The following is a 14442-nucleotide window of genomic DNA, read 5'->3' as shown; positions in this document are numbered from 1 at the left end:
TTACAAGAGCTCTTCAAAATATGATAGCCAAAATAAATGTTCTAGTGGGGAAGTTGGAAGATAAAGTAAATTTCTCAGAATACAGAACGAAAACAGCAATGGTAGATGTTAACATACATGCATACATACCAATAGATAGCTTATGTAAATACATGAAATGAAGGGAAAATCTTACAAGAAAAATTTTCAGAACTGAAAGATATGCATTTCCAAACTGGAAAAAATGCAAAGAATGCCCATAAAATAAGTAATAAAGACCAATCCAGGAACATATCATCATAACATTTTAAAAACTAGGGATAAAGAAAAGATCCTAAAAGCATCCATATATTCCCTCCCTAACCTCTGGTTGAGTTTTTTTTAAGACTTTATTTGGGGAGTGGGGAGTTTTAGGTTAACAGAAAAATTACGGGGAAGGTACCGAGATTTCCCATATACCCTCTGCCCCCACACATTATAGATTTTTTAAGAAAAAGGATGGAAAGAAAGATGGATGGAAGGAAGGAAGGGAGGGAGGGAGAAAGGGGGAAGGAGAGAACAAGAGAGAGAGAAAAAGAAAATAGTCATATATAAGAATCAGGGCACAGAATGGAATTAGTGTTTTCAACAGTAACACAGGAAACTGGAAGACAATGAACAATACTTTAAAAGTTGAGGGAAATGTTTTTCAACCTAGAATTGTAGAATAAATTAATCAAGTATGAAAGTACAATAAAGACATTAAAGTCTTTTAAAGATTATCTCCCCTATCTTCATACTCAGAAAGCTACTGAAGGATGTGCTCCCACAGGATGGGGGAGTGAGTCAATTAAGAGGAAGATAGATGTGAGATCCAGGAAACATGGGACCCAGCACAGGAGAGAAGCAAAGGGAAGGCATAGGTTGTCAGCCATATAGCAGACTCAGGGAGCAACCAGTCCATGTAGAAACAGGAAAATGGAGGGTTCTAGGAGAGGCGTCTCCAGAGGGAAAATAAAACTGACGGCTCACTCAATGTATTTGACCAAGTAGAACAGGATATTGAGAGGGGCTTCATAGTTCTGTGAGGAATGTGGGAAAATTTGATACACGTATAGAATAACTGAGCAAACAAAAAGAGGAAATTAACTCTGAGAAAAAAATATTGAAGAAAAATATATCATCATAATATTCTACAACTGACTTAACACTTGCATAAGCATAAAGTAAACATTGTATAATATTGATTTAACCAAAATTGTGACATAACTATTGGGAGGAGAGGGAGATTCTAGGTGGGGTGGTGGGACAGAGTGAATGTGTGTAAAAGTGCTTTCTCCTATCTTCCATGATAGGAAGTTGACAGATAATATTCCAAATTGGAAAAGAAGCATACATGTATTATAAGAATGTTACTTAGAAATATGAAGGTAAATATTTTTCTTCTAAAACCACCTCAAGAGTTGAAAGTATTAGCATTTAGGGAGCGAAGGAGGGGCTATTTATTTATTTATTTTTTAGGGAGGTTGCAATTTTTTATTTATTATTTATTTATGGCTGTGCTGGGTCTTCGTTTCTGTGCAAGGGCTTTCTCTAGTTGTGGCAAGCGGGGGCCACTCTTCATCGTGGTGTGCGGGCCTCTCACTATCGCGGCCTCGCTTGTTGCGGAGCACAGGCTCCAGACGCGCAGGCTCAGTAATTGTGGCTCATGGGCCTAGTTGCTCCGCGGCATGTGGGATCCTCCCAGACCAGGGTTCGAACCCGTGTCCCTTGCATTGGCTATTTTTTGTTAGAGGCTTTATAGTACATTGGACTGTCAAATTATGTAAATGTATTACTTTAAAATTCCTTTTTAATTCTTTTTTTTTTTTTTTTTTTTTTTTTTTTTGCGGTACGCAGGCCTCTCACTGTTGTGGCCTCTCCCGTTGCAGAGCACAGGCTCCGGACGCGCAGGGTCAGAGGCCATGGCTCACGGGCCCAGCTGCTCCGCGGCATGTGGGATCTTCCCGGACCGGGGCACAAACCCGCGTCCCCTGCATCGGCAGGCGGACTCTCAACCACTGCGCCACCAGGGAAGCCCTCTTTTTTCATTCTTTTTAAGGAGATAAAACTAATTTCAGTCACTAGCATAGAACCCTGGGTTCCCAGAGACCCTAAAGAGTACAGGACTGGCAAATGGACACCAGTGGGGTGGAGGTCAATCTTTGTTTTGAGGACTGGGCTATAAGTTTGTCTTGAATGAACAGAGACCTGGGTGCCAAGCCCAGGAGGCAGAATGGAAGAGGGGACCGTTGTTCTCAGATACGGGCTCTTCCTGAGAAAGCATGCAGGCTATTCTGGGAGGTGTTGAGATGTAAATGAAAATGGTTTGGGGGAGTCACATGGGAGCTGTTTGTAGTGAAGGCACCAGAAGGCTGGTGGTTCTCCCTCCCTGCAGACTGGGAGGCGTGGGGTTGATGCCCAGTGAAAGTGATCTGGCTCCCATTTCCTTAGTGAGAACAGGCAGCAGATGGGTGTCTGGTAACCCAAACCCTCTACTGAAGAGGCCCAAGTCAATTGCTCCCCCTGGCCGGGGGCTGGGGCTGACTCAGGTTTCAGCCACAGGCCCCTGGGGGCTAATGTCCAAAAGCGGGGCAGAAGATTGAACCTGAGGCCTGGTTTTGAGGGAGGCGGGGAGACACAGAGGATATCAGGATGGAAGGAGAGCTAATGAGGAGACTGTTGATCCATCTGTTCCCTAGTTCAAGGGTTCACGAACCTCAGTGATACTCAGAAAGACTCAAAGAGGCATTTTTGAAAGATAGATATATTACCAGGCCTCACATCACACCTGCTCATCAGAACCTCCAGGGGTAAGGCCCAGGATTTTGATGCACACATGCATTCTTCTTACCACCCCTGGGAGCCCACGTGCAAGCTGGTTCCAGACCACTCCTGCCCATGAATCCAAGGCAGTCCTCGCTCTATTTGAGCTGTTTCTCTTCTTTCTCCTTTACTAGCTGTTCAGATGCAAAAGAAACTCTCCGAAACCCAGGGGGGTGGGGGGGAAATCTGCTTTTTGCAGGGGTTTGACAGCATCTGACAGTTATGAATTTGTGCTATAGGAGAAGCAGGTGCTTCCTGGGAGGCGCAGGAGCAAAGCTCTCCTTTAGACTGTCGCCATTTTTATTCCCATGATTCATCTTCAGTGAGAACCTCTGAAAGGCAACTGAGAGGTTCAGAGACAAATATTTCTTTCCCCTTTGACAGCCTCCAAGGTCTGAGTAGTGCTCGGCACCAAGAGGGGGAAACAAAGATGGTACAGGAATGGGCTAAATTCAGTTCTGGAAGATGTGAGCTCTGCGTTTGGAACCCGTGTCTTCTCACCCAGATCACACAGTCCTGGGATAATATGAGGAGAACACTGAGAGCAAAGAGCCCCAAATGGGAATGGTGGCTGGATTTATTGTTTTATCTGAGCCACCAGATGCTGTGTTCAGGCTCTTGATGGTTTCCCCATTGGATTCTAGTTGTTTGTGGTCACAAAGCCCTCCCCATCAAGGCCATCCTAATCCAAAATCTAAAATAGATTTTCTATGATGAAGATAAATGGTAAATGTAGAAATTCAGGGTCAGCTGAACCTTATCTTTATAAACTGCACCAAGTTATAAACTTCTTGAGGGTGGAAACCACGTCTTTCTTGCTCACAACTGCAGCCTGAGGGACCAGCATCACCTGGCATAGAAAAGGTGCTTGATAAATGCCAAGTTCAGCAATTGAGTGGAAGGCCTGCAGCCACGGGCCAGGGTGCCAGGTGGGCTTGGCAGAACCACATGAAAGTCCTCTCCACCTGTAAAGGTCTTCCTCTGGTCTTTCTCTTCATTCCAACCTCAGCTCCATGACCCCTCCTCAGAAATGGTCCCTGAACACCCTATCTGAAGTTGACCTTTCCATTACATCTCTACCCCTTGTCCCTATTTAGTTCTCTAATAACAAATGTCACGATCTCCAGCTCTCAGATTTCCTAACTCGTTTATTATTCTTATTTGATTACATGCTTCCTACACCATAATATCAGCACGGCTGAACTCTCCACCCACAGCACCTGGAACAGGTTCTTGGCCCAGTAGGCAGGCACTCCATGAATTCGAGTCGAATGAACAAAGCAGCATTAGATTATGAGAACAAGAGAGACACTTTCCTCAGTTCTACGACACACGTTTTATTGATTCTGGACCTGCGCTGCATCTTACAACCGATGTACGTATGTGATGTTGCCGTTTACTCCCATCCTCCCTGAAAAGCTGTTAGCACATCAGGGTGCTCATGTTATAAACCGTGTCTTAGCATCAATGAAGGACACCAAGCATTATCCTGAGCTCTCTAGCTTAGCTGCCTCTAAATCCAGGATGCTTTTGCTGAGCAATGAGGAGGAGGGAGGCACATCAAAGGGCATAAAATAAGGAAACCAGTGCCGAGAAATAGCTGGAAGGAATGCAGAGCAGAAAGGGCATCGGGAGAGGGCAGGGTGGGCTGGCAGTGGTGTTCCTCAGGTGCTGGGCAGTATGAACTGTCCTTCCTCTCCTGCCGCCTTCATCCCACCTTGGGTGTTTATTAATGTGCCAGGAGTAGCTGTGTCGCCTCAGGTGTGCCAGAGACCATACATGTGATGGCCTACAGCACTGGGGTGGCTGGGCACGTGGGCAGTCCTCTGCCTGCTGGAGTCCTGGGCATGGCACAAAGGTGAAGGCTCCACTTAGGGACTTCTTGGGTTGGAACAACGGCTTCAAGCACCCTGACAAAGTGTGGTTCTGCAGCGTCTGTTTCAGAACCAATCAAAGAGTTTGCATAATAGGCAGATGCTCGGGAGGCAACCCCTCCACCCCAGAATGGGCCTCCAGAAGCAGCCCCCGGAATCCGCTTTTTCATAAGCTCCCCCCGACCCTCCCACCGCCCCCCACCCCCCAACATGATTCTTTAGGTGAGTGGTTCTCAAACTTAACAAATGCAAATGAGGGAATGATCTGATTCACCTGGGGACCTATCCCAACTCCAGGCAGCTTCGATTACAAATGGTAACGGAATCTCACAGGCCACTGCTGGATGCGCTCTGGTGAGCTCCTAGGCGGGCAGGCAGGGCAGGGCCTGGGGGGAACTGAACGGAGCTCGGCTCTGGGGTGTTCGCTGTCTGCTCCTGGCTGCAGCCTGACCCCTGGTGGTCAGAGCGAGGGGTTTGGTAGGAGGGACCCGGAGCATTTGGCTATTTGCAATGCCAGGAAAAGTTATAACAAACTCCACCTCTGCTTGCAAGTGGGATTGCCAAGACTGGGATGATTTGAGGAGGGGTGATGCCAGGTTATGGATTTTCTAAATTCCTTGTTTTGCCTCCATCGTTGACTCGTCTTGTCAGTGTCCCTCCCCAGACATCTCTAGGCGGCATTTTAGCTGCATTTCTGCATCTCCGTGGAGGGAGGAGAGGGGGAGAAAGACAAGAAGTTGGGTGTTTTCACAGTACGTTCTTCTTTTTAAGGTTGGGGGCGTGGCCAAGGTTAGCAAACTGACAACCAGACACAGGTGTGCCTGTGGCTGCTATTATGTGGGCCGCTGCCTCTTCCTCATTAGCCCAGGTCCCACTCTGCCTCTCACCTGGCCGGCGCACCTGAACCCACTGAGGATGGAGCGAGACGGCAAAATGGCTGCACCGCTGCGGCAGCCCTTCCTCTGTCCCTCGGGGTCTAGGAGTGGCTCACTCAGCGTCCAGACACTAATCCCGTCAACTTGCTGAAGCTCAGGCCCAGGATGCAAGTGGTCATAAAAAGAGGTAATTTAAAGAAGTCTCTCCAGTGATATATTGCTCTCTCCTTTTCCTTTTAAATTCTTGGGCATTTATAACCAACAGAAAGAGATCACCTGACTTTAGTGATGAATAATAACGTGCTTTGCGTTTCCAGAACGGAAATATAGAGCCCAATCAGGGAGCTATGATTCTTTCGGCCAGTGACCGCAAAGCAAGATGAGTTAGTGTAACAAGGGGAGCAAACGCAGAGAGGAGAAATTTCGACCGAGAGGGTCAGTGGAAGGGAAGTGGCCTGAGAGGCAGCACCCTGAGCTGCTGTGGGGTTGACCACGTGCAGTCCAGTTATTCAGGTGTTTAATACACATGACTGAGAGCCCTCCATGGGGAAAGCACTGAGCTGGATGCTAAGAAGACAGAAAAACGTAAGACATCTGGCTCCTACCCTCAAGTTATTTTCAGTCTTGCAGAAGGCAGTGGAAAGACGCATAAGCCAAAACTGATCAAACTATTTGGACTATGAATTTATCTGGCATGTTTAGCTCTTTGATTCACTACGTGATCATCATTGCTGTCACTCTCATTCACCGAGCGCATAGAATTTTATTTAATTCTCACCATAATCCTACCCGTATTTATTATTATCCCCATTTTATAAATGAGGAAACTGAGTCCTTAGATTAGATAACGTGCCCAAGGTCAAATAGCTGGAAACTGTGGGAGCTGGCATCAGCCTGACTCCAGAACTCGTTGTCACCCAGCAGGTGACAGGCCTCCAGGCCTCCACCTCTAATCGTGTTTCTGCTGCTCTCTTGCTAGAGTCCACTTCTCACATCTCACTTACACTTATCTCTCCACACTCACCCACCCTAACATCCTTTCCTCCCATCTCCAAGGATAAGGCATGCAGCCATAGGAGCTCATTCATCACTCTACCCCTTCTCCTCCAGCCCTTAGGACTCTGTCCACTCACCTCCTTTCTCCTGCACCCTCAATTCATCATCTCTGCTCGTTCCTTCCCCTCAACCCATGAACGTGTCAAAGGCTCTCCTTCACTAAACAAACCCACAAACAAATAAAACACACCACAACAAAAGCTTCTTATATCATACACCTATTAGAACAGCTCAAATAAAAAATAGTGACAATACCAAACGCTGGTGAGAATATGGAAAAACTGGATCTCTTGTAAATTGCTGTTGGAAATGCAAAATGGTACAGTCTTCTGGAAAATAGTTTGGTAGTTTCTTAGAAAATGAAACATATGCTTACCAGGTGATATAGCAGTTGCATTCCTAGGCATATATGCCAGAGAAATGTGAACTCATGTCACAAAAATGTCTACATGATGTTCATTGAAGCTTTATTTCTAATAGCTCCAAACTGGAAACAACCCTAATGTGTTTCAGGGAGTGAATGGCTAAACTAACTGTGGTATATGCATATGATGGAATATTCCTCAGTAATAAAGAGAAACAAGCTCTTGATACTTCCAGCAATGCTGATGTCATGGGGAAAAAACTGAATGAAAAAAAGCCAGGCTTAAATGTTACACACTATATGATACCATTTGTATAATGTTTTCAAAATGACAGAATTATAGGGATGGTGAACAGATGCATGTCGCCAAGGGTTGGGGCATGAGGGAGCTCTTTCTGGTGATGGAACAGTTCTGCATTTAACTGTGGTGGTGGTTACACAAATCCATGCAGATGATAAAGTTGTGTAGAACTATTCATACACACACGTATGAGTTCATGCATAAACTGTTGAAATTTGAATAAGGTCTGTAGCCTGTAACAATGTCAATGTCCTGGCTTTGAAAATATATACTACAGAAATGTAAGACGTTACTACTGGGGGAAGCTGGATGATGGATACATTGGACCGCTCTGTACTGTTTTTGCAACTTTCTTTAAATCTACAAAAACTTTTGAGAAGTATACGTACTTAAAAAACAAACAAACAAAATCCCAAAGCTTCCTTTACCCTATATCCAGTTCAGCCCTGCTGGGTCCCCAGCCCATGGGCCATCACCCCATCTCTCTCCTCCTCTTCTCACCCAGGACCATCCAGAAGGTAACCTGCCCTCACCATCTCCACATCCTCCCCTTCCATTCATTCCCCAGTCCCCTGCCATGTGACTTCTGCAACCTCCCCATTGCCAGATACTAGGGAGAGTTTGCAGTCTGTATGGGCCTTTCTGCTGCTTCTGAAACCATTGTATCCTCCCTCCTTGGGGGCGGGGGGTGGTCTCTAATCATTTGGTGTCTATGGCAGTGCACTTTTCTGCTCATCCTTACGCCTCTCTGACCAATATCCCTTCTCTGTCTCCTTTGTGGACTTCTCTTTCCAATAGTTGTCTTCTGCTCCTTATCCCTTAAATATTGATGTTAAGGGATTGACACTGACCCACTCCTTGACCCGCTGCTTTTCTTCCTCTTCACTCTATTCCAGAACAATCTCATCCACTCTCTTGGTTTTAACTGCACTTACCTGTTGCTGTCTCCCAAATCAGTATCGCTAGCCTAGGCCCTCCCTCAAGCTTTGGCTACGTCTATCCACCAGCCTGCGGTCATCTCACCCAAATGTCCTCTGAGCACTTCAGAATCAATGTGCACGAAACCTTTATCACCTTGCTTCTAGATCAACTCTTCCTCCTATAAGCTAGAAACTTAGGAATCACCCTTGATCACACACGTTCAGTTGGTTGATGGGGTCCTCTTGAGTGGGCCTAAATGCTCACCTCTATACCTTTTACCACCGTCCTGGTTCAGGGCACCATAATCTCCTGCCTAAATTACTGCCATAGCATCTGAACTGGTTTCCCTCCACACAGGGAAATCCTTCCTAAATCTGTCCTCCACCTTAAGGGTGGAGCAATCTATTTAAAATATGAACCGCCTTCATCAAACTCTGTAGTGATTCAGTCCATCACTTAGAGGCAGAACCCCAGCCTTTTAACATGGCACACAGGCCCCTCTATCTAGCAACTGCCTATGGCAGCGGCTGTTTTTCAATGCATTTCACTCTCCAGCATGACAGGACTGCCTGTGGGTGTTGCTTGTGCTTTGCTGTGCCTTCCTCCCGCCCGTCAGGCAGTGCTGTCCAAGGAGAGTGTCTATCGTCATCCCAGCCCCACTCCTCCACCCATCTAGACTTAGCTACTCCTGCTCGGTCTTTGGTAACCATCTCTCACCTACCCTCTCCACCCCTCCTGTTTACATTGCAATTATTTGTCTATGTGCCTATAGCACGTTTCCTCAAAATGTAATAGGAGGGATGATGATACCAGATTTAAGTTCAGGTCTTTGAATTACTTTAAGCAATCAAAATACTCTCTTGCTTGCTAAGTGAGATGTATGAGCTACTGAGGAGGTAGGACAATGCTTTAGGTTCCATACATGCCTCTCACAAGCTGTGAGAGGAGGAAGGACGTGGAAAGAAGATGATCGCCCTACCAGCAGAGGGCGACATACAGCCGTGGCTTGGAGGATAGGAGGGACCACTGCAGCCCGGGCCAGATGTATCCAAGGTGAGCTGGAGATTAAAATCGGCTCCCATAACCCTGTATCGGCATAACAACGACAGTGCACAATGTCTGAAGTGAAAGGTATGCAGCAGCAGAGAACATGGGGGCAAATGTGAAAAACATGCCCTTGTCATTATGGGAAAAGAAATAAGAAACACACTTGCATCTTCGTATGAGTAGAAGAGGAATCCAGGATTTTTAAAGTCTAGTCAAGGCTCAAATAGACCCTCGATCAAGGATGGAGACCCCAAGTATAGCCCATTTTGGAGTTATGAGCTCGACAAGAATATGGACAAAAAGGGAGGTGACAAGACCAAGTACAGACACCAAGAAGGCAAGTCCTTCAGCTTCTAAGCAACCCTCCTGGGTCTCCCACTGCAGTCTCCCCTTCTCCCATCATCTTTCATGCCTTATCAGAACTCCTTTCATACTCTTTGGTTTGTCCTTACTATTTTAAGGGTGGGGGAGGCAACTTTTTAAAATGAATGCATTTTCATCTGATTTGAAATATGCCTGGTTTCAGACTTCCACTGCTTTGCTAGCCTTTCTCTTCTGAAAGAAGAGAGTTGTGTGCCATCTTGTGGTGGAGGGCTGCCACAGCAACATTAATGCACCCACAGCATCCTGCCCAGTCCGGCACCGGGGTTACCAGATGTACGGCTCTGGAAAGGGTTCTGGGTCAGGGCCCATAGCAGTCAGAGAATGTACCCGTGGAGAGACGCTGGGGGCTGAGCTGGTCATGAATCGCATTGGAGTAGGGTCCAAAGAGATTTTTCCTGATCTCCCAACCAATATGATTTTATCTTTTGGTGCCATTTTCCCTAATTGATAAATGAATTCTGATCCATTATGGTGTTCTTGCACAGTGGCAAGAACCCAGGCTGAGCTAAGTCCCCTGGTGTCTAATTGCCCCCCATCACAGACCAGCCAGGCGAGCTAGCAACAGAGAATGGTGAAAAGGGAATGGAATGAGGGCCAGGAGCTTCCTACTCAAGCGCTACCACAATCCAATGTGTTACCCTGGGGAAACCCTTGTACTGAGCACCTCCCCTGTGTCAAGTGCTGCCGAGGTGCTTTTCCTACTTCTTCCTCATGGTCATCCTGTGGGATAGTGGGTCTACACGTGAGGAAAGTGAGGCTTAGCAAGAGGGAGTCACAGACCCACGGAGTGATGAGTCAGGTGTGACTCCAAAGCATATGGTCTTTACATTTTAAATGTATTTTCTTTTTATAATTTTTGTTATGTGAATGTGAGGCAGGGTTGGAGGGTCACACGTAGGCCCGATAGCTTGAATATATTGTGTCCCTTGATAACAGGGCAAGCCCAGTTTCCACCTGAGTGTTCGACAAAGCTACAGATGCTGGGCTGTTACTTTTTAATCCCCCATGTATTCTCACTTCTCCCCATCTGACTTTGTTTCTAAAGGCGTTTTAATTGAGCCACCTTAGCTTCAAAAAGCATATCCTTTGATTATTGAAGATAAAAGATACGACCTCAAGAGAGAACACTGTCTGCGGGATTAATAAGAAAATGAAGTCTTCTACGGAGAGGACAAGACGCTCTCCCTGCCTGATGTACTTACTGCTTCTCTTAGGACTGTCACTACAGGGTCTCACCTGATACAACTCCCTGTGGTTGCGAGGGGCTTGTTGTTAGAGTCTCCATTTGACCCCTGAGGGAATTTGGGTTCAGAGAGATTAAGAAATGTGTTTGATACTATATATAAAATAGATAAATAACAAGGACCTACTGTATAGCACAGGGAACTATAATCAATATTCTATAATCTATAATGGAAAAAAATCTGAAAAAGAGTGTATATATGTATAACTGAATCACTTTGCTCTACGTCTGAAACTAACTAGTTCATTCTTTTTTATTGTTGAAGAATAGTCCCTTATATGGATATACCACAATCTATTTATTCCCTTGGTGATAGAAATTTGGATTATTTCTATTTGGGGGCTATTATGAATAAAGCCACTGAGAACATTGACGTGCCAGTCCTTGTAGTGGACATAGGCTTTCATTTCTTTTAGGTAAATACCCAGAAATGGAATATCTGGGTTCTGTGATAGGTGTATGTTTAAGTTTTTAAGAAGCAGGGAAACTGTTTCCCAGAGCGGTTGTACATTTTTACAGATCAGCAGCATATGAGAGTTCCAGTTTCTCCACATCCTTGACAACACTTGGTATGGTCGGTCTCTCCCATTTTATACATTCTGATAAGTATGTAGTAATAGCTCATTGTGGTTTTAACTTGCGTTTCCTTGATGACGAATGATGATAAATATCTTTTCATGTGCTTACTAGCCATTCGTATATCTTCTTTAGTGAGGTGTCTATTCAAATCTTTTGCCCATTTTAAAAATTGGATTGTTTGTCTCTCAAGTGTCACAGCCCTTTGTTTCCTAATGCTCATATTTTGAAAACCGCTGTGTTTTTTTTTTTTTCTAGTTTTTTGGTTGCTTTAGGCAGGAATTGTAAATCTAGTCTCTGTATTTTCATCTTGACTGGAAATGGCAGACTAACTAACCAAGGTCTTTGACCCCGAAAGCTGTGCTCTTTCCTTAAGAAGCCTGATGTAAGAGAGAGTGGGTAAAATCTCACCTTTAAAAAACAGATTTCATGGAAAATTGTTTCAATAAATGATTAAAACCCTGTCCCTCACTCCCTGTTGTGTGGTTCCTATACATCAAAGTTTAAATTCCCAAGTTTTGATTCTCATACATTAAATCTATTACTTTGGTTCAGTTCTTTATTATGGAAAGTCACAAAAATTAATCTCATGCCAAGTTTACTCATTTGGAGGTGATGGAAAAGGTACTGTTTCCTCTGTAGTTCTGATATTTCATTGATTTCCTAATATAGAGGACATTAGCCATTTAGTATGAGAAGTACAAATTTTTCTGATAAATCTTATCTTGTCTGCAAACAGAAAGTAGAATCCAGGACTGTGGGATATTGGTGGCTCTAAACAGAAATACTAATGATTTATCATATATACTTAGCTTCACTTCATTAAATTTTTGGAAATGAATGTGTTGGGAAAGCTAATCTAATGTCATCCATTAAATAAGAAAAATGGAAATTAGATCATTAAAGTGAATGTGGCTGGTGCCAAGGCGAACACAATGAAAAATGCTTTATTACTCTTCCTTATTTCAAAGCAGCCCTTTAATTAAGATTTCTTCCACCAGCAAAACTAATTTCACAAGTTTATACAGCCAGCATATTTCCATTTACACTTCCCGAAAGTGGTCCTTTTGTATTATAGGGATTTTTTTTCTTACTTTTTAAAAAATAAATTTATTTCTTTGGCTGCATTGGGTCTTTGTTGCTGCGTGCTGGCCGCAACTCTTTGTTGCAGTGCACGGGCTTCTCATTGCGGTGGCTTCTCTTGTTGCAGAGCATGGGTTCTAGGTGCACGGGCTTCAGTAGTTGTGGCACGTGGGCTCAGTAGTTGTGGCTCATGGGCTCTAGAGCACAGGCTCTGTAGTTGTGGCGCACGGGCTTAGTTGCTCCGCCGCAGGTGGGATCTTCCCAGACCAGGGCTCGAACCTGTGTCCTCTGCATTGTCAGGTGGATTCTTAACCACTGTACCACCAGGGAAGTCCCCATTATAGGGATTTTTTTTAAAAAACATCTTTATTGGAGTATAATTGCTTTGCAATGGTGTGTTAGTTTCTGCTTTATAACAAAGTAAATCAGCTATACATATACATATATCCCCATATCTCCTCTCTCTTGTGTCTCCCTCCCACCCTCCCTATCCCACCCCTCTAGGTGGTCACAAAGCACCGAGCCGATCTCCCTGTGCTATGTAGCTGCTTCCCACTAGCTACCTATTTTACATTTGGTACTATATATAAGTCCATGCCACTCTCACTTCATCCCGGCTTACCCTGCCCCTAGGTTCTTCATAACCTTTTTTTTTTCTTTTTTTAGATTCCATATATATATGTTAGCATACAGTATTTGTTTTTCTCTTTCTGACTTACTTCACTCTGTATGACAGACTCTAGGTCCATCCACCTCACTACAAATAACTCAATTTTGTTTCTTTTTATGGCTGAGTAATATTCCATTGTATATATGTGCCACATTTTCTTTATCCATTCATCTGTTGATGGACACTTAGGTTGCTTCCATGTCCTGGCTGTTGTAAATAGAGCTGCAGTGAACATTATGGTACATGACTCTTTTTGAATTATGGTTTTCTCAGGGTATATGCCCAGTAGTGGGCTTGCTGGGTCGTATGGTAGTTCTATTTTAGGTTTTTGTTTGTTTGTTTGTTTATTTATTTATTTATTTATTTTTGGCTGTGTTGGGTCTTTGTTTCTGTGTGAGGGCTTTCTCCAGTTGCGGCAAGCGGGGGCCTCTCACTATCGTGGCCTCTCTTGTTGCGGAGCACAGGCTCCAGATGCGCAGGCTCAGTAGTTGTGGCTCATGGGCCTAGTTGCTCCGCGGCATGTGGGATCTTCCCAGACCAGGGCTCGAACCCATGTCCCCTGCATTGGCAGGCAGATTCTCAACCACTGCGCCACCAGGGAAGCCCCTATTTTTAGTTTTTTAAGGAACCTCCATACTGTTCTCCATAGTGGCTGTATCAATTTACATTCCCACCAACACTGCAAGAGGGTTCACTTTTCTCCACACCCTCTCCAGCATTTACTGTTTGTAGATTTTTTGATGATGGCCATTCTGACTGGTGTGAGGTGATACGTCATTGTAGTTTGGATTTGCATTTCTCTATTGATTAGTGATGTTGAGCATTCTTTCATGCGTTTGTTGGCAATCTGTATATCTTCTTCGGAGAAATGTCTATTTAGGTCTCATTATAGGGATTTTATGTTTATTATCCAGGAAGGAAACGAGACCTAAAGGCAAGGGAGACAGCTCAGCATGGTGGGATGACAGTCGTCCTGTTCAGCTCGGGCAGACATAGTGAATGGTAACATTTTCAGTTCCTTAGACCCAACTTAGTATTATCTATTTTTCACATCAACAGCAACTCTAAGAAATATTGTTGGCAGTACCAGGCTGGCTCTGGATTTCATCCCTCCTTGAACGTGTTGATGAAAGTAGAAACCTGAGTACCAGTAACATTTCCAGTTGCTGGCTTCTGTGAAGATGGGGCAGCCGAAATTCGATAACTGTTCAGAATATTAATTTAA

General features: G+C 44.6%; 1 long non-coding RNA gene across 5 annotated transcripts in view; it reads left to right on the top strand.

The window, feature by feature from the left end:
- Nucleotides 1–1855: 1855 nt before the first annotated feature.
- LOC137223686 (uncharacterized) overlaps nt 1856–14442 on the top strand; it is a 50008-nt gene continuing 37421 nt past the window's right edge. For all 5 annotated transcript variants that reach the window (XR_010942989.1, XR_010942986.1, XR_010942988.1 and 2 more), the window contains exons 1-2: nt 1856–4198; nt 5561–5759. This is a non-coding gene — a long non-coding RNA (uncharacterized lncRNA). The remainder of the gene's footprint in view (nt 4199–5560; nt 5760–14442) is intronic.

This window comes from Pseudorca crassidens, chromosome 1 (assembly GCF_039906515.1).
Source record: "Pseudorca crassidens isolate mPseCra1 chromosome 1, mPseCra1.hap1, whole genome shotgun sequence".
Lineage (NCBI taxonomy): Eukaryota > Metazoa > Chordata > Mammalia > Artiodactyla > Delphinidae > Pseudorca > Pseudorca crassidens.
Note: the sequence above shows the minus strand (reverse complement) of the source record. Positions and strands in the feature narration are given on the sequence as shown.